At 41.1% G+C, this 18,548-nt stretch overlaps 1 protein-coding gene across 2 annotated transcripts in view; it reads right to left on the bottom strand.

Annotated features, from left to right (window-relative positions):
- The window catches only part of srgap2 (SLIT-ROBO Rho GTPase activating protein 2), an 86,950-nt gene that overhangs the window by 49,271 nt on the left and 19,131 nt on the right, over positions 1-18,548 (bottom strand). The gene's annotated exons all lie outside the window — the stretch shown is intronic.

Below are 18,548 nucleotides of genomic sequence, written 5' to 3'. Positions count from 1 at the left end.
ACTTAAGGAAGTGGTGGTGGCTGCTGATGTCAAACCCAAACCACTGGCCTAGGGAACAGTCCATTCAGGAAGTTTGGGTTACAAAGAGACCGTGGTTGTGCTGTGGATGTCCCAAGGGCCCAAAAACTGCTGGCGGTCTCCAAACTATCACCAGGTGCGAATAGCCCAGTAGCAGACGCAGTTGAGCTTAATTTTGGCTGCCGAGTCACACACGTGTGTAGACATGTGTCGAGCTTAACTCTAGCCACCCCACCTCTCAAGCCCTGGGTTTTGGCATATCGCCCCCTGATGAATCCTTAGCTCTCTACATGCCTAGAACATATGCACATCACTGTATATTTGCTGTAATTTGATGGCAGCTTTACCCTTTATCAGACATTATGTCTTCTTTCCACAGCTGTCACTGTCGTAGTTTTTAGTCACATGACCTGCAGCATGGAGGCATCAATGGCAAAAAGCTCAGGATAGAAGCAGCCACCACTGAAAGTCAAATGGAGCTATAGGGTATTTTAATGCTCTCCCTTTCCCTTCAAAATGGCACATATTTAAAACACTGTTAAACCCAACATAGCTGAGAATCCTACTTACAGATCCACCAAGACAAAAGTCTACAAAAGTATGGATAGTTTTATTTATTTACGATATAAATGAGGTCAATAAAGCTCCCATTTGGGAAGTGAAGGGAAAGAAATTCTTCATCATTAAACCACAGGTGACTGCTAATTAACTAACATTAGCGACTTAATGTTACTTCACAGTTTTATGAGGATAACTGTCAGCTGTCAGTCAGAGTTTTCAGCACTATTCTGTTGTTTCCTACTGGGACAGTGTCACATTGAATAGTATTAACCCTCTATTTGTTTCTCTCTGGGTTTTCTCTCTGAGATAGGGTTCTGTAGATGTTTAACCTGGGCTTGGTTAACACATTTAAATAGAACAACTTCCTATCATTCAAAGCAAATTAAAAAAAAAACTGGCTTAAAAAAGTAGGCAACAGAGCCCATCAACTTCCATAAAGTGTACAGCAGCAGGAAGCTCGAGTGCGTGATGTCACATGAGAGCTATGAATTATCCCATAGTCTTTTTGTTGTAATACTGCTCTCATCTTCTTATTTGGTCAACTATTGTATTACCCTCATCATCCATATCATATGCTTCCCAAAAAGGTAAGGAACTCTGTCAGCATACACCGTGTAGGGAAATGGCCTCTCCTTGTTCATGCTGCACCCCTCATGTTGGTTGTGAGGGAGTAGTGAGGGGCAGACGCTCCATTAGAGGGGAGGGAATGTAGGTGACAGGGAGGTAGATTGGAGTTATGATGGGGGGTTGGTACTCAGCGGGGGTGAATTCCTCTGCACTACTACTCAGATCAGGAAGTCATTAACTCTTTACTGGGCACTGAGATGCTTTATCTGCAGCGATGGGAAAGAAAGAAGACTCCCATTGCAGATGAGAGGTGTGTGTCTTTGTGTGTGTGTCGATACATCTGTGGTCCCAGGCCTGAGCCATGTGGGCTTCCGTCAGGGTTCCCTGCACTCTGTGAGCTGGGAGCATAGGTCAGAGGGTCAAAGCTCACAAACCTACTGGAGGGAGGTCAGTCTCCCATAACAACCAACTGGTGGAAAACACAGACATCGCTGCGGCTATCAGTTTCAGCTCACACTAAAGGTGAAGCAGCTTCAAGTAATCACGCACAAGATGAATGCATCTTATTCTCTTTTTTTTGGAAATGTGATCAATCAGAGTGCTGGTTTGGCCCAGTTGGAAGAGCAGGCGACCATGCACTGAGGCTATAGTCCTTAACACACTGGCTGCAGAATGCTTTCCTGTCCAGTAAAGGCAAAACGCCCACAAATGTGATTAATCTTTAGAGTAGTCTTTTATTTTGGTCCTCCTGACACCTGCAGCCCTCTGCAGCCACCACATGCTGTGATGCTTTCCTGTGACTGCAGAATGGCTTGCATGGTTGTAGACTGGAGGAAGGGGGTCTCTATGCATAATGAAAAGGGCTGCTTATCAAAAGTTAAGCAGCTCCTTGCCCATTTACAGTCCCTGCTTGCTCTACTAACCCAGTCTGAGACACAGACTGTGTGAGCTGAGGGAGCGGCTGGGGGTCGGGGTTTGTCTCAAAATGATGCAGGGACTGAAAATAGATAAAGGAACCTCAGATGAGACTGGAGCTGCACAAATATTTTCATAATTTGCTCATCTACAGACTATGCTTTGATGAAGGATGTAGCGTTTTATACTTGAGTCAGTGAGATGATTAGATGGTCAATCAGATTTGATTTTCAAATACATTTTTTCTTTTAAGTCAAATTTTTAAAAATGTTGAACATTTACTGCATCCAGCTTTTCATCTATCAGAAGTTGCTGTTTTTCATGTCATTGCTTTTTTAATGCAGCAATACCAGATTTTTAAACACACTGACACAATTCTAGTTAATATCACACTTTATGTGATACCTTATTTGACATTTAAGCAACAAAAATACTCCTGTAACTCGGGTAATTTGTTGTTGTTAACAGCCAAAAAATGCAGACAGACCACTGCACAGTCTTAATTGCACAAATGCGTTGGCAGTGCTTTGGCACTGAAATGTCGCCAGCACATTTGAGCTATTTCAACAGTGCTCTCTCTCTCTCTTTCACTGACAGCAGCAACTGGTTAATAATACTGTGTGGATAAAGATTTGAGGTTTTCAAAGCTTTGGTAGGCTGCTTTATGATTCTTATGCTTGTTTAAAAATGAGAATGCATTTTTTCTTAAAACACTTTATTGAAAATTAGCATAACATTTGACGTTCTTTCACAGCAAACTGAAAATCGTTTGGGTCTTAGCTGTTTGGCCAACAAAATGTGCCATTTTAAGACAACTGAACTTAGGATTTTGAAATCAGATATGTCAACTTCCAAATTCATCTGAGCCATATCAACACCAATGTATAAATGTAGCTCAGATGTAACTCTTCAGTCCTCTAAATATACTTTAAAGTAACTTTTTAACTCTCATATATTCTAGATTCATCTCATACAAAGTGAAACACCTGAAGACTTTTTTTTTTGTTTTAATGTTGATGATTACAGCCTACAGCTCATCAAAATCGGAAATCCACTATCTTAAAATATTAGAATATTGTAGAAAAGTCCAATTTGCAAAGGTTTTCTTAGCCTTCATTCTCTCACTCTGGTTCAGTACACACAACTGAAATCATGGGGAAGACTGCTGACTTGACATTTCTCTAGAAAACAATGACTGACACCCTAAATGAGGAGGGTAAGCCACAGCAAGCAACAGGGATGAGCTCAACCTTCAGAGGATTGTCAAACAAAGCAGATTCAAGAACTAAGGGGAACTTCACAGGGAGTGGACCGACACTGAATTCACTGAATCGAGAGACACGGGTCCTGGAAATGGGCGACAAGTGTCGTGTTCTTCATGTCAAGCCACTCCGTCATCATCAGCATCTCACCTGGGTTCTCTCCAGATACTCCAACTTCCTAACACCACCAAAAACATGCTCATTAGGTTAATTGATCACTCTAAATTAGCTGTAGGTCTGAATGTGAGCGTGCTTGGTTTTCTGTCTCTATATGTCCGCCCTGTGATTGACTGGCGACCAGTCCAGGGTACACCCCGCCTCTTGCCGAATTACAGCTGGGATAGGCTCCAAATGGATGGGAGGATGGATGGAATTTTCCAGAAGCCAAACATTTCTGTATTAAAATGTATTTCTTGGACAGGTGTTGTGTAATGCTTTAATATTTTGAAATAGTGGATTTTTAATTTTAGTAAGTTTTACTTGTTGAGTTCAGTCACAGGAAAAAATAACCTTTTTATGATATTCTAATTTTTTGAGATACAATGGTATTGTGTATTCCAAGCATTTTCCTTATCTTGACAGTAAAAACACAAAACTGATAAATTGTCAAAAAGAATGAAAGGAATTTTTGGTATTGGCCAAGGCCATTTCTAAATAGGGCTTGAAGAGTCAAAGAATGGTGAATTTGCAACATTACAAGTGAGAAATTTGCACATGCTCACATCTGAGAAGTATCAAACCTGTGGAACAAGTGTTTGTTGCAAATCAATTCAAAAATAATTAAATCCAACATGATTGCTGATTAAATCTCAGCTCATCAATTAATTGCCTCACTACAGCACTAATAGAGGTCACATTATCTTACAGTCCATCAATTTACATGATTTGTGACAGGCCTTTAGGCTAATTTTATGTGGACGCGTTTGTACGTGCATGGCTCACCCTCAAGGGTAGCATCCACCTGGTGTCACCTCTATTTCCTATCTCTGCCGGACACAGCCATCTGGGCTTCAGTCTGTTCCAGCAGCCTTCATCTCCCTCTCCATCTCCCTGACTCTCTCCATCCCTCAGCCACACACACACCCAAACATGCACACACACACACCCTTCGCCGTAGGGATGCAAACCATGAGAGTGTAATGTTCTCCGCCATCTGTCTGAGGTGGTATGGATGGATATCAGACGAAACCACACAGACATATTTTACCATCCCTGAACCAGCAGGAGAGACATTTTAAAGCTGAGATGTCCCTGCGTGTGTGTGTGTATTATTAATGTGTGTTTGTGTGTGGTGTTCACTCTTTCCAGTGTTTCCAAATGACCAGTGCATAACACCCCCTTAATCAGCTTAACAGCCAGTCAGGGGATTTGACTAATCCACAACACAAGCATGGGAAGGAGCCTACTGAGTGTCTGTCTGCGTGAGCAAGCGAACGGTCCATCCGACTGTGTGTAGCAGCTTCAATCAACCTCGACAATCTTAAACGTCCCTCTCTCTCTCTAAGCATTACAATCATCAGCCAAGTCGTTGGACTACTTTTAAATTTCGATAGTAGGGCGTGTACCTCTTTCATGTGCAGACTTATCGTCTGGCAAAAAAAAAAAAAAAAAGGTTCAATCCCATTTTATTAGCAGGTTAACACTCGTCATAATTCCTGTGAATGAGTGACACTGTGTAATAAGTCCTTCCTTCTAGATTAAACTGTCATCAATCGTTCTGTCACCTTTCTTCACCTTCCTTCAGCTCTTCTGTCAGAGTAAGTCTGGTCAACCTCAGTGATTCACGGAGACCTTGGCGGCTTTGTGTGCATGTGCGATGCATTCAAGGACCAGCCCCCTGAGGGAAGCATCAGCGCTTTGAAGCCTAACACAGTGTGTAATAGCCTCCCTCTGTCACTTCATAGTTGTGCATCACAGCCTCTGTCACACACACACACAAAATAAAACACCAGAGGGGAGAAAGTGGCACGACACTCCATGTTTACGTGACGGGTACGTATGTCCTGACGCAGCAAACTCTTATCACTTGCATTCCAAGACCCACATCAGTGGCACGCTGAAAATGGCTGTAGGAGAAAATTGTAGAGATGGGAGATAAAGTGAGAGTCGAGAGGAGAGGGCAGGCGGCGGCACCGGGAGTTTAAAGGCTGTATCTGCTGATGGCTGTTGATACTTATCCGAGTACCAGTGGAGGCAGGGCAAAAGAGCGAGGGGGAATATGTTTCATCAGACAAAGGATGAGACCCAGAAGAACAGTCAATAACACGAGATATTATCACAGCATCCACCTTGAGGTCATATCACGGCGCTGACTGCTGCCAGGTACAACCTTCTCACCAGACAGATGAAAGAAGACGGGGCAGAGTGAGAAGACATGCAAGATAAAGTGAAGCAACAGAAGGAGTGCAAGCACACTTTCATTTAAAGTCTGTTTGTTTCATTGAGTCTCATAAATTCCATCCAGTATACTAATAGCTTTGTATATCTCATTTAAAACATAACAGTTGTAACCACTGGCTTATGGAAGATATTGGAGGGATGAATAGATAATGGAGGAACAAGTTGAATCCACTTTTGCTGGATGATTATTAGTGCAAATCATTATTACAGAAAAATGGCAGCTCTTTGTTGGTTGCAGCTTCTGAAATGTGAAGATTTTTTTTTTCTCTATTTTTATATCACTGCAAAGTGGATGCTAGACAAAATACGATCTCTGGGAATACTGTCTTATCTAATATGCTTGGTGAAAAAAGCAAGTAATCATGTAATTTTCCATATGATTCACCCTGTGCTTCCCAGCCCTTGCACACACTACAAGATAGTTGTGATCCACCCCAACCCCCCTGCTAAGGAGATGATCAGAGCTACTCCAGTTTAAAATCATAAATGTTAATGTGTGTGCAGGGTGGCGGGGGGGGGGGGGATATCATGAAGCAAGCACACCAAAGAAGCACAACGAACACATCCGATGGGGTGATAGTAAACATGAAGTATAAAATTAGATGGTCATCAGAAATGCAGGATTATCTTATTGATTTATGGGGACAACATGACTTAATATCAGTCCCACAGTTCACAACCAATATTGGAAAATCAACACTTATAATGATGGTCTTGACTCACCCTGTAAATCCTACCTCTGTTCTCAAGTAAAAGCTGTAGGTCACATTCAGAGCACAGTTTGAGTCAGAGAGGTAAAGCGGTTGGCCTCATCCTTTAATCACTTAAGGTGGAAAAAGCTGAGTCACGATCAGCCTATTTGGCAAATGCAATCACAAACCTGTCCTCTCTCCTGCATCGATTTCACCCTTTTCTCCAACCTGCTGCTCCATCAGAGACATAACTCATTTCCACACCCGCTTATGTGTATGTGGGCATATATGTGTATGTCGGAAAGTGGCCTTGCTGTGTAATGACTCCTGCAGAGGCATAGCTCAGTGCGCCGGGGTTGCCAGCAGTGACAGGCTGCGCAGTGAAATATGGCTGCCATTTCTACCAGGCGGGAATCTGTCACAACAAACTCTTTGCAGATATCAGGCCAGGGAGCATACAGTAGGGAGCAGTATGTGTGCAGATCAGAGCCCCACCCTACAAGCAGAATAAAGCATTGCAGTATGTCATATATAACCCCATCTTATAGCCATGGGACAGATTTAATAGCTACTGTACAGTTTGCTCATTGACTTAATTCCACCGTGAAGATCACACTCAGCCAGCTACTTAAATTCTGCCTCCCTTACATCCCCACCCTCTTAAAGTCGTACCCACCCAAGCATTTGTCTAAGTGCTGCAGAGACATTAAGGGGGGTAGGGGGAGAGAGAAAGTGGGCCAAGCTGCATGAAGAGGCTCCCAGGGAGGAGGACAACTCAACACCTCAGCACAACAAACCACCGCAGCAGAATTTAGTCGAACAGCACAAGAGCGCCACAAGGGACTCAACTGAGAAAAAGGCTTCTATTTTTCTTCTCCTACTCTGTTTTTTTTCAAGCTTTGTTTGGTCTTTAGATGTTTTACATGTAGTTTTTTTTATGAGAACAGCACAGCTCGACTCTCTTGAGGGAGACTAACAAGGGTTGCGTGTTGAGGCCAACAAAGTTTCTCTTGATATCAGGGTTTCTATTTCATGTTGTGCATTTTCCAAAAGGATTGACCTCTGTCAGTGTCTCTCGGCAGGCTGAGATGAGGGTGAGTGCACTGATGTAAAAGGAAATAAAGAGGCCATACTCCACTGCAAAGCCTGTTAAAAAATTAATTACTGTTAAGCAAAAGTATGTGGGAAACATGATTAATTTCATGTTTTTGCTCACTGTGGTCATGTGAAGGCATAATGAGAAGCATGTAGCATGTAGTGGGTAGCTTTTCACCAATACAGGCCAAACACCAAAGAGACGTTTTCTGGCATAAAAATACTCTTGTTCCAGATTTGGATTCATTATTATTACTGTCAGGCAATGTGTCAGTTATCACAGCTGTATCATGATGTAAATATTGTGGGCCAAGTATTGTGCACAATATCATGTTAGGGGGTCAAAACATGTGATTTGCAGCACCAATACAAAAACCAATAATGAATATTTAGAACTTTCAACTTTACACTTTAAAAGTGGTCCACACTACATATAGTCAAACTACACTTCTTAGAGTGTTAAATATTTTACGATATGACAGAGCTGCAGTAACCCTTGAAAATCTGTAGCAAGGTTGGAATAAAGAATAAGGCAGAGAGTCGACCTCACAGCAAGGCAATTCATACTGATGAATATGCACTATGCATCCTTTAGGAGTACCTGACGTCACAGGTGCCAGCTCTAACTCAGTGGATAACTTCACTCATTGCGCAAATGTGTCTCACATAAAAAAAACAACAATCTACCAGAAACATGACCACAAGAACACAAGCAGGGTACAAAAGGCAACACACAAACACAACTAATCTAAATCTAAACACTCTGCCCAAGGGCATGATGGGGAGTGCCACCCATACATCCCCCCAGATTTCAAATTGCAGTGGGAGGAGCTTGGATAACCTGACTCTTCACAGAGTTGAACTAACACTTGTGGAACAACACACGATCACAGCAATCCTCAAATAAAATTAATTACTTCAGAAAGTGCAAGTAACACACTTTCTGAAAAACACCTGACAGTGTACTCATAACAGATAGTGTTGTACGGTAAGTGAGACTCTCACTGATCCTCATGTCATGAAGGCATCGTGTGACATTGTGGTGCAAAGTGCCGCCAGGTTCATATGAGATAAACACATTCTGAGTGTAACAGATGACTCTGGTGATTGTTCTGTTCAGTACACAGCCTGGTTAAAGCCTGCTCTCTGTTCTAAGAGGTTTGGCGCTTTAATGAATATTTTAAGCTTCTAGAGAAATAAGCTTATAGAAAAAGCATAAGGCAGGTCAAATATTACAGCAGGCTTAATACGAGAGTGAAACAGATTATACTAGTCTGCATGCTGCTTCCACAAACTAATTATTAACACGAATGATTTTTATGTAATTTAATAAACTGGAAATACAACATACCTTGGTTAATAATGTGAACATGCAAATTGTTCAGAATTGGGCTGACAGTTTCCAGCAGTGATAGCAGTGATGCTAATGCAGCAGCTGTGTGAGGGCAGCAGGGTTTCATATTAAAGCCCCACAGTGTTTTCTAATTCCTCTAACAGGATGAACTGCAGCACTGAGACACTCTATTAAACTTTACAGGACTGTATCAGACACACATTAGTCTTCCACTGAGAGAAATGAAAGGCCACAGCTTAAGGCAAAAAAACTGTCTGAAGACCTCACAAGGCAAGACGACTGAAAAGTGTAAAATAGAAACACAAAGGCAAACTGCATTAGAGCTACTTTGATATATTTTTGCAAAGTATGTGTTTTAGTAAAAAGGGAACCTGTGCACATTATAGCCGGAATTGGAGAGCTTCCTGTACAGCTTGTAGGTGTACACTCATTTAGCGGTTGAGTTATATCAGACTAAATTAACCTTCCTTCCTGCTGCAGGGTGAAAAAGGGTCAGCATTCAGTGCCAAAATTAAACCCTTTGTTTTTAAATAGCTGAGTGGTAAATGCTGCATAACCGCAGTGCTGAAAGCACAAGTAAGCCTTGGGCACATCTTTCAAAGGTTAATACAACTAGAAGAAATGCAAAATGTCAGAAAGGGCTGTTGATTTAAGAAACTTGGGTTTTATCACCAGGTGAATTTGCAAAGAATTGGACTCTGTGTTTTGGCACAAGAAACCAATTAACCTGTTACAACCTCACTGGCTGCAAAACAAATCTAATAAAGTAACCTGATCCTGAAAAAGCAAGAGGCTACAAAAACAGCAGATCTTCTCCCAACATGTAAAAATATGTAAGTTGTATATGTAATATGCAAGTTAAAATAAGTGATTGCATACATTTTCACCCTCTTTGAGGTGAGTTGGTGCTAACAGTGTCACACTTGTGGGAACCACCTGAGTGCAGTGAATGTGTCTGAAGTGACTGTAGTGTAAAGACACCTCGAAGGTCTAGTCACTGTTAATCAGTATTTCCAGGCTACCATTACACAATGAAGACAAAAGAACACTCCAAGCAACTCAGAGAAAAGGTTGTTGAAAAGTTTAAGTCAGGGGATATATACAAAAAAATCCAAGGCACTGATCAGCCCATGGAGTTCAGTTAAATCTATCATCAAGACATGAAAATAATATAAGACATGTGTAAATCTGGCAAAATCAGGCTGTACCCAGGAAAACAACACAAGAAGGAGACTAGTGAGACACCTATGACTACTCTGAAGGAGCTACAAGCTTCAGAAGCTGAGACGGGAGAGACTCTGCATACAATTGTTGCCCTGGTTCTTCACCCTGGTTCCTGGTTCAGCTTTATGGGAGAGTGGCAAAGAGGAAGCCTCTGTTGAAGAAAACTCATAAAATCTCAACCAGAGTTCAGTAGAAGGCATGTGAGAGACTCCATGGTCAAGTGGAATAAAGTTCTTTGGTCTGACAAGACCAAAATGGTTTGGTAGACACCTGTGAAGCACGGTGGTGGCAGCATCATAATGTGGGGAAGCTTCTCGCTAGTTGTTCATGGAAGGCTTGTAAAGGGAGGGCAAAATGAATGTGGCAAAATATAGGAAAACCCTGGAGGACAATCTTATTCAGTCTGCTAGAGCACTATGGCTTGGGAGAAGATTTATTTTCCAGCAAGACAATGACCTGAAGCAGATAACTAAAACTATACTATACCAAACTACTTATAGTTTGTAGAAATCTGGTTTCATCCAAGCGAGTGAATACTTTTTATGGGCACAGTAGTAAGTGTATAGATGTGCAGATATTTAGGATTAAGTAAGCTGTGATGAAGTGCAAATATCTGACAACACAGTCTGTTCAGTCAGGCCCCGCCCCCACCTACAAGGCAAAACGGGCGTATTTACTTTGCTAAATAAAAGCTTCTGTCACAAGATTCCCACATTTATACAAGTTTAGACAGCTTCAACATGTCACCATTAGATGCCTGCAAATCCTTTTATGTATTTTAAAACAGCATTTCCCACGAAAACATGTCATTTGCACCAGCCCTGAATGAGCAAACACTATTAAACATGAGGGTTACCTGAGTTCAGCTTGAGGGCACTTTCGCAATAAACAGCCTTTGTGCTGCTCAAAACACAAAAAAATACATGCAATTGTTCTGCCTGAACATAAATAAGTGTCTACTTAGCCACATGACTGTCCCTATGCTCAAATATCACCATCTCATGGTTGCTAACAAGCATTTTTGCTGTCTAATGATGACTGCAGCCAGCTAAGGACAGACTGTCAGCTCTGCTTCTACAGTCTGGCTCAAAGTACAGGCCAACATAATTTAGCAGCACAGTTCAATTATTATAACTCGTAGCAGTGTGCCAATTCTGCCATTATCCTCCTTGGCTTGGACAGAGAAGAAATATGCTGTCATGACTGATTTCCAGCTTTAAATCCTGCCTTAAAAGGGAGAACAACCTGCTGAGCAAGAGCAGTGTTTTGGCATGTGATAAGCCAAAAACTCATGGATGTATTATTCAAACTGGACTTCCTGGTCTGTATTTCATCCTCTCTGCAGCACCAGCAACAACATGTTCACACCCGCACAATCTCTCTCCCTCTTCAGTTTATTTGATGAAGTCCTACTGACAGTTTGAGCCGAGTAAGTGATCAGGCAGATGCTTTTAGATCATCTTTACTCCAAACAGCTGTCAAACTGAGAGTCTCTTGATATGTGCAGAAGCAAAACGCTGACCAGAGTTTTCTCTGAGCCATAGCAAAGGATGAATTTTCAAGTGAAAACTTCACCATGGTACTGAAATGTTGCCAGCTTTAACTTGTGTTTCATTTACTGCTGATGGCACATTGTTGCTGTTTGTAATTTTCATGCAGTATTTTAGAGGAGAATAAAACCGTGCAGAAAAGAAAAAAAATACTTGGTCTACTGTTGCTTTGCAAAGGCACAAATTCATCTTTGACTAGTGTGTGTAAGTAAATGCCATTTAAATTACAAAGTAACACACACAAAAAAATCACATTTGATAAGATCAACAAATGAGGTGTACTTGTTTTCTAGAAAACAAGACAAAATATACTGATGAAAAGCAGATTGCCTTAAATCAGTTCCTCTACAAATATTATTCTGACAATTTTATTTTGTACTATAAGACAAAAAAGATATGTCTTAATAATCAATAGAGCAAACTTTCAAACAGTGTTTTTCTCTTTTTTGATTGTTGTATTGCCTTGAAGTAAGGGCTACTGATTTCCTGCTAGGACACAAACCTGCTTTTATTTAGAAAGGAAATAAGGAACTTCAGGTAGAACAAAGATTATGAAATAAACTCAACTAAGAAAAAATAACTTGTTATGGATTGAAAAGAAAATAAGGCAACTGTCAAAAGTAGATCATGACAGAAACTTATACCAGTGTTTAAAATATTTCAGCCATTACTGATAAAGTGAATATTTCATTACTTATTTAAGACTCCCAAAATGCTGACATTCTTTCATGACTGACCACATAAACAGATCAGAGTTTGTCCAACAGGTCACTTTTTCTGCCAAATTAAAAAAAAAACAACTCTGAATCAGCAGTTAGGTGTATCTGTAGTAGAAACCAGCATTAAACTGATAATACTCAACAGATAAAAATCTGCTGACATCTGTTTATACCACATCATTTACTGATGTCAACAGGGTTAATATCACTGGTACTGATGTTAATCAGAAACACTGGTGCATCCTGGTAATAAGGTAAATATTTCACACATGCTGCAGATGACTTTAGACTTGAGACATTAAAGCACAGTGATGTACTTATTTGGCATCACTGTGGCTGCAGGAAGACATTATAGTAACTTTAGCAACTTTAGAGTGCTGAAAAGGACTATAAAGAATGCAGTTAATGCAACTTATAAAAATGAATGCACTATGAAGCTTGATAACACTACAATCAATGCATGCATGCTGACATGGGGTTGAACAATATTGGTTTTTTAGGGCTGATACACATACAGATTCTTACTAGTTCATTAGATGTACTTAATGTACTTAATGTGGCAAAAGTGAGATTGCATAAGCAAAGGAAAAAAGGAAAATAAACAATTTAGCCCTCTGTCTGTCAGTATGAGAAACTGCACAGAGCAACACATGCAGGAAAAGAAGAAGTGATGCCAAATGCTCACTGTGTCAGTGGCACCAAGGCTTAAGCATTGATTGGCTGGTAAACTTTACAGTGGAACCAAAGAAGCACACGATTATAATAATAAATAAAATGCCAATACCAATAAACAGCCAAATGGAAAATATATCAGCCTCAATAATCTGTCAAGCAGATAATCAGTCAATCTGTAATGCTGACAGCCTTGATTACAATAACATATAATAATTAATACAGAAACCCAATGGTAATCACCAACAGGCAAGCACATAGCAGAATGGGGTGGATAAAAATGTTGTTTTAACAAGCAGAACATAGAGACTTATTGGTAATAAGCAATTCTACTACAAAACAGAAAGAAATAATACAGACAGACGAGACAGAAGTAAGAAAGACAAGCAGGATTTGTGCTGTGAAGCGACCACAAGAAATACACAATAAATAGAGGTGAGTTTTAATAGTGTCGGGTCATGTGTAAGGTGTGGTGGATGACATGCAATAATGATGTCTCAGCTACTTGCACCTGTATAAAGAACTCATTCAACTCTTTTGATGAAAATAGAAGTTATACACCTGATTCGGTGGTAGATTTTTTCAGGGCTAATAAATGATGGTATTGGGATTGTTGGGTAGTAATGATACCCTATATTCAGTGATTAGAATTGTTTAAGTATCAGAATAGCTTTACTCCTATCATCCCTGATACCCCCTGTGGTTCAGGCACCCTCTCTCGGTCTTCCTGTCATTTGACACCAGGGGAGCCTGGCGTCCTGAGAGCCTCAGACACATGATGGAAAACAAAGTTATCAGAACTCAGGACAGGACAGCCCTGATACCAGGAGAACACTCCTCTCCAATCAGAGGAAAGTGAACACGGGGTCAGTGACTCGACACAGCATGTGCGTCCTATTTTGCCTGTGATGTGCGAGTGTGTGTCAGAGCAGTGGACGTGTCAGAATCAGTGCAACACAATAGAGTGCTGCAGTGTGGGCGGCCACACCCTTTCCTCCCCTCCACGGCCTCCTCTGTGGGCCCTCAAAAGTAAAGATTTAAAAAGAAAAGAACAGAGGGGGGAGGAAGGGAGGGAGTGGACGTACAGGCAAACTAGGAACGCCTGATACAACAGAAGTATGAGAGTAAGGAAAACAGGAGTGGAGGAAGAAAAATAGACACTAATGAATGCAAGAAAAAGTGAGCGGTTTGACAGTTTCTCAGCTTTAAGAGGGGAAACATGACGAGAGAAAGGAGGGGGAGAAAGTGGGCAAAGTGAGTGACAGGGGAGGGGGTAAAAGAAACAAAAAAGGGGGAATAAAAAAAGTTGAACAGGAGACAGATAAATACTGAGGCAATCTAAAGGGAGGGTAAGAGAGAGAAAGGATTGCAGTGTGCAGAGCTGTGTTCTGCAATGTGTTGCTGAATTATTGATGCTCACTCAGTGTTGAAGGGCGAGAAGAGGGAATGCTTTCACACACCGTGTAATCTCTGTATCATAAACATGCATCGCACACATACGCAGAGCTGTCTGGCTGTCGTGAATTATATGAACCACAATCAACCTGGCTGGAGGGGCTCAAGCAGGTCCCCTGAGAGAGGCCTGTGGTCAACAGGGAGGTCAGAGCAGACCAGAGGGAGACATGTGGTCCACACCTGTTTGTGTTGCTTTAGTAGACTCACACAGACACTGTCAGACAAAAGGCACAGCAAAGACAGTCATTAGTTTGTAGTCTTTCCTTGGTTTGGAAGACTACAAAGAGGCTTCTTCTTGCTTTGCTTTCTCCCCTCCCCTGCCTGTTTTTCTCTCCCCCTGCCTGGCGCTCTTTCTTATCCGCAAAGGAAACCTGTTTCATGTAGAAGAGTCCTGCTGTTCTGACTCTTCAGCTCCCAGATTTCATACGTGCACTTCTGTGTCCCTCCCTTTTTTTTCCTCTGTCTTCTCTACACACACAAAAAAAGAAAGAAAGAAAATCGCAGATCACCCCCTCCCTTCCCTGGTAGAAATCAGACACATTCTGCCCATTGTACCACAGACAACATAATAATTCATGAATCAAAATGGCCTCAGCGGCACAGGCCCAGCTGTGCTGTGTGCATATGTACGGCGTACAACGTAAGCTGTGACGGCGATATGTCTCCCTCGGTGAACAGTGGCCATCATTGTCAATGCCAGTGAGAGTGGGACACAATGGAGAGGGATACAGCCAGGGACCTGACTCACACATACTGTAAGCCTTCCTGGTTATTATGGGTAACAAAGACACTGAAAACAATGGGCATTAAGTGTCACTGTGCAGCAAAGGCACACAATAGCTACTCTAATACCAGGCACTTGTGCCAAAACATTGCTGCAATATTGCTTTGCATAGTTCTACTGGAATTCAGTGCCACTTTCACTCCTGATTGCACATTAACTCATATACAGTATGTGAGTATTCAGCAACACTTTAAGCAAACTTCGAGGGCACACAGTTTGTTTAAAGATTCTCCAAAGTCTTACAGATAAGCCACTAGTTAAAACTGAGTGTGCAAACATACATTCTACATACAAGGGTAAACTTTGATTTTAGATGTGATGTAAATGACATATTAATGCTCTTTTTGCAACTTTTTAGCAGCAACACATTGTGTGTGCATTTAAGTAGTTTCCATGGTTACTTGACGAATCTGCCTTTCCCCATACGATTCAAATTGACCAATCCACAGTCTTGCCCCACTTAGTTACTGTTGCTAGGTCAGACATGCTTGTCAAAAAGAGACATGGCATGCCTGCTCCGGTTAGCCGGGTGATGTTCCCGCTGTCTTTGGTCCTCGCTGTCAGCTTCTTAAAAATACATTTCCAAAGCTAACACACACAGAAGCAGCGCCGCCACATTTCTTTGATTGATGGGAACAGAATAAACTGCATTTTGGTGCAGTCAGTGTATCAGTGGCTGCTTTGACAGGTCTCAAAGCAGAATCAAACATAAACATAAAAGAGGAAAAGATCAAGATTACAAGGAGTTTCTGGTGAGTGTTAAGCTTGCTCGCTGGTTACTGAAGCAATAGGTGAAACTAGCAGAACTTAAAAAGAGCAAACAGCTACCTTGTAATATTTTTCTCATTATGGAACAATTATTCAGCCTACAATGGGAAATGTTTTCTGCAGTATCATGTAAAACTAAAAAAATTAATTGGTTTATTCTAAGGTTTATCTATGGGACTCAATCAATAGATTTTAAACCACTATGTTTGTTGTTGATCAATTTTTGTCCTTTACAGCATTTTCATGTGATGACATCTTGTTACAAAAATTCTGGGAAAATTCCATTAACCAATCACAATTGAAATGCCAACTATTTAAAGAAATGTTTCATCATTTTAGCAATTCTATAAGTCAGATGTTTAAAAGTGTGAGGCAAGCCTTCCCTGGAGGCCACCAGCAGACTTATGGGGAGGCACAGAACCAAAAACCAGAAAAAAAGTGGTCTGCAATAATGCTAACTAATTAATCAAGTTTCAATTTCAAGCAAAATTTCAGCCTCCCACAATCATGAAAACAAAATTGTGGGTAAACAACTACTGTGCCACATGATGCACAAGCATGTTTTCCCATCTCTTGGGGACCAAAAAATTAAATCACTGTGACAAAATGTCTTCAAAATGTTCACATATTGACAAAAAAGTCCTTGCACTTTTTTGTATAGGCTGTTTTGAGCCATTATTCCAAGCAGCTCCTGTCTGCAGTGACACAGAGGGACACATCACAGGCTCTCTGTCTCTCTTTCTCTCCATTATGAGTCATTCAGGCTGTCTCCTGCATGATCTGAGTGTAATGACATGTGCAGCTTCACAAAGCCTGACACAATGACAGAACAGCCTGCCATTGGTTTTCACAGCTTTTCGCAAAGCATTGTGGGAAAATAATATGGTTGCTAACGAGACTGTTAAGCTAACAGCAGAAACAATTGAAAATGGATTAAAAATTAGATAAAAGTATCACAGTTACTGGTGTGGATTTAATCTTTTAGTGCTGTGAAAAGGTACCAAAGTTCCTGGCTTGCAAGAAAAGCTTCCATTAAGGCTACGACAGCATGGATAGCGTCATTAGAACGGCACAACGAAAGGCTACAAGATGTAAAAAAGTAAGTGGGGATTCATGGTTCAAAAGTTATTTAGTTTTAAATAACCGGTGTCTCTTCTTGTCATACATGACAATGCCAGTCTCAGAGGGTTAATAATCCTGATTGTTTTAGCAATCAAAGTAATCAAGATTCTGATTTTTGCCATAAATGAGCAGCTGTATTCTGCAGCGCAGGGAGCAAAATGGAAAACTAGTAACTACCGAGAGAGGAAACAAATTCTAGAGTGAGCAGGAAAAGGAAAATAGGACCATGACTATTCAAATGGATTAATCCTGACGATGCTCCTTGGTCACAGAGTGTAATTCATAAACAGGTCCAAGCTAATGGCAATATGAGGATGTGTAGATTGAAGTCATATTGCGATCAAGCTCCAATTCTGATGACCAAGTCACAGGAGGTTTTAACAGGAACCAATAGAAATGAGGTCATGGGGGAAAAAGTTTAAAAGAAATTTAGCCATGTGAAAACATAGGGAACCTGTGTGAGTGTGTTTTTCTTTTTGCACTGGCAACGATCAAAATAAAGTACCAGGCAAGGCAAAAGGTGAAGGATGATCTGCACTTAGTTCTTGCACAGCGCAACCCTGCATCAACAGCATGGACACAGGCTCATTGTTCTCACTAAATTAGATGCACACATAATGATATAGCACTATAAGCAGTTAGTTAATTTCTGACACCAAAAACTAATTGCCTTGGAAAGACAGATGTTTAAAAAAATATGCAAACAGAAATGTCAAAAGTCTTTTAAAAATGTTTACAGATGAGACACAGATGTAGAAGAAAGGGGAAGTTCACTCTAACACACTGAAAACCCCCGATTTCAGCATTGTCATTTATTATGTAAATTTAAAGTTTTTCGTGTGTGAAACATTGTTGTGTGGGTCAACAGAGCTATTTCAAGACGCCACTCAAGGAAATTGTGATTTGGGTTTTTTTCTGGGACATTTTAAAATAAAGAAAATCAAATACTGAGAATAAGCTGCAGCTCTCAAACCACAGATGATTCCTAAGACATTCACAACATTCATCCCACAGTGGGAATCCACCATTCCAGACTGGGAAAAATTCTCTCCTCCACATTCCTCAGAGGGAATACCATCAGCACATGACAAGAGCCTCACTCACACTCAGCCACTTAGCCTGCTGCCTCCCACTGCAACCTTTCCACACAGAGAATGCCTGTGTATATGGTTATGTGTTATAGACAGCAACCTCTAGCACGCAACACTTCCCTCGGATAGAGAGGAATCATGGAGAAAATTGGGGGCTGGAGGGGTGGGATTTGGGGGAGAAAAGAAAAACAGAGTGAGTGATGGGGGGCACTAGAATGTGCTTGTGTCAGGCTGCTATTCCACGAATGTGATGAAGTGATTGATGGGAAGTTTCGTTGTGGTGAAGGGCAGACCCCCCC

The sequence above is a fragment of the Cheilinus undulatus genome, linkage group 3 (assembly GCF_018320785.1).
Source record: "Cheilinus undulatus linkage group 3, ASM1832078v1, whole genome shotgun sequence".
NCBI classification, from domain to species: Eukaryota; Metazoa; Chordata; class Actinopteri; order Labriformes; family Labridae; genus Cheilinus; species Cheilinus undulatus.
Note: the sequence above shows the minus strand (reverse complement) of the source record. Positions and strands in the feature narration are given on the sequence as shown.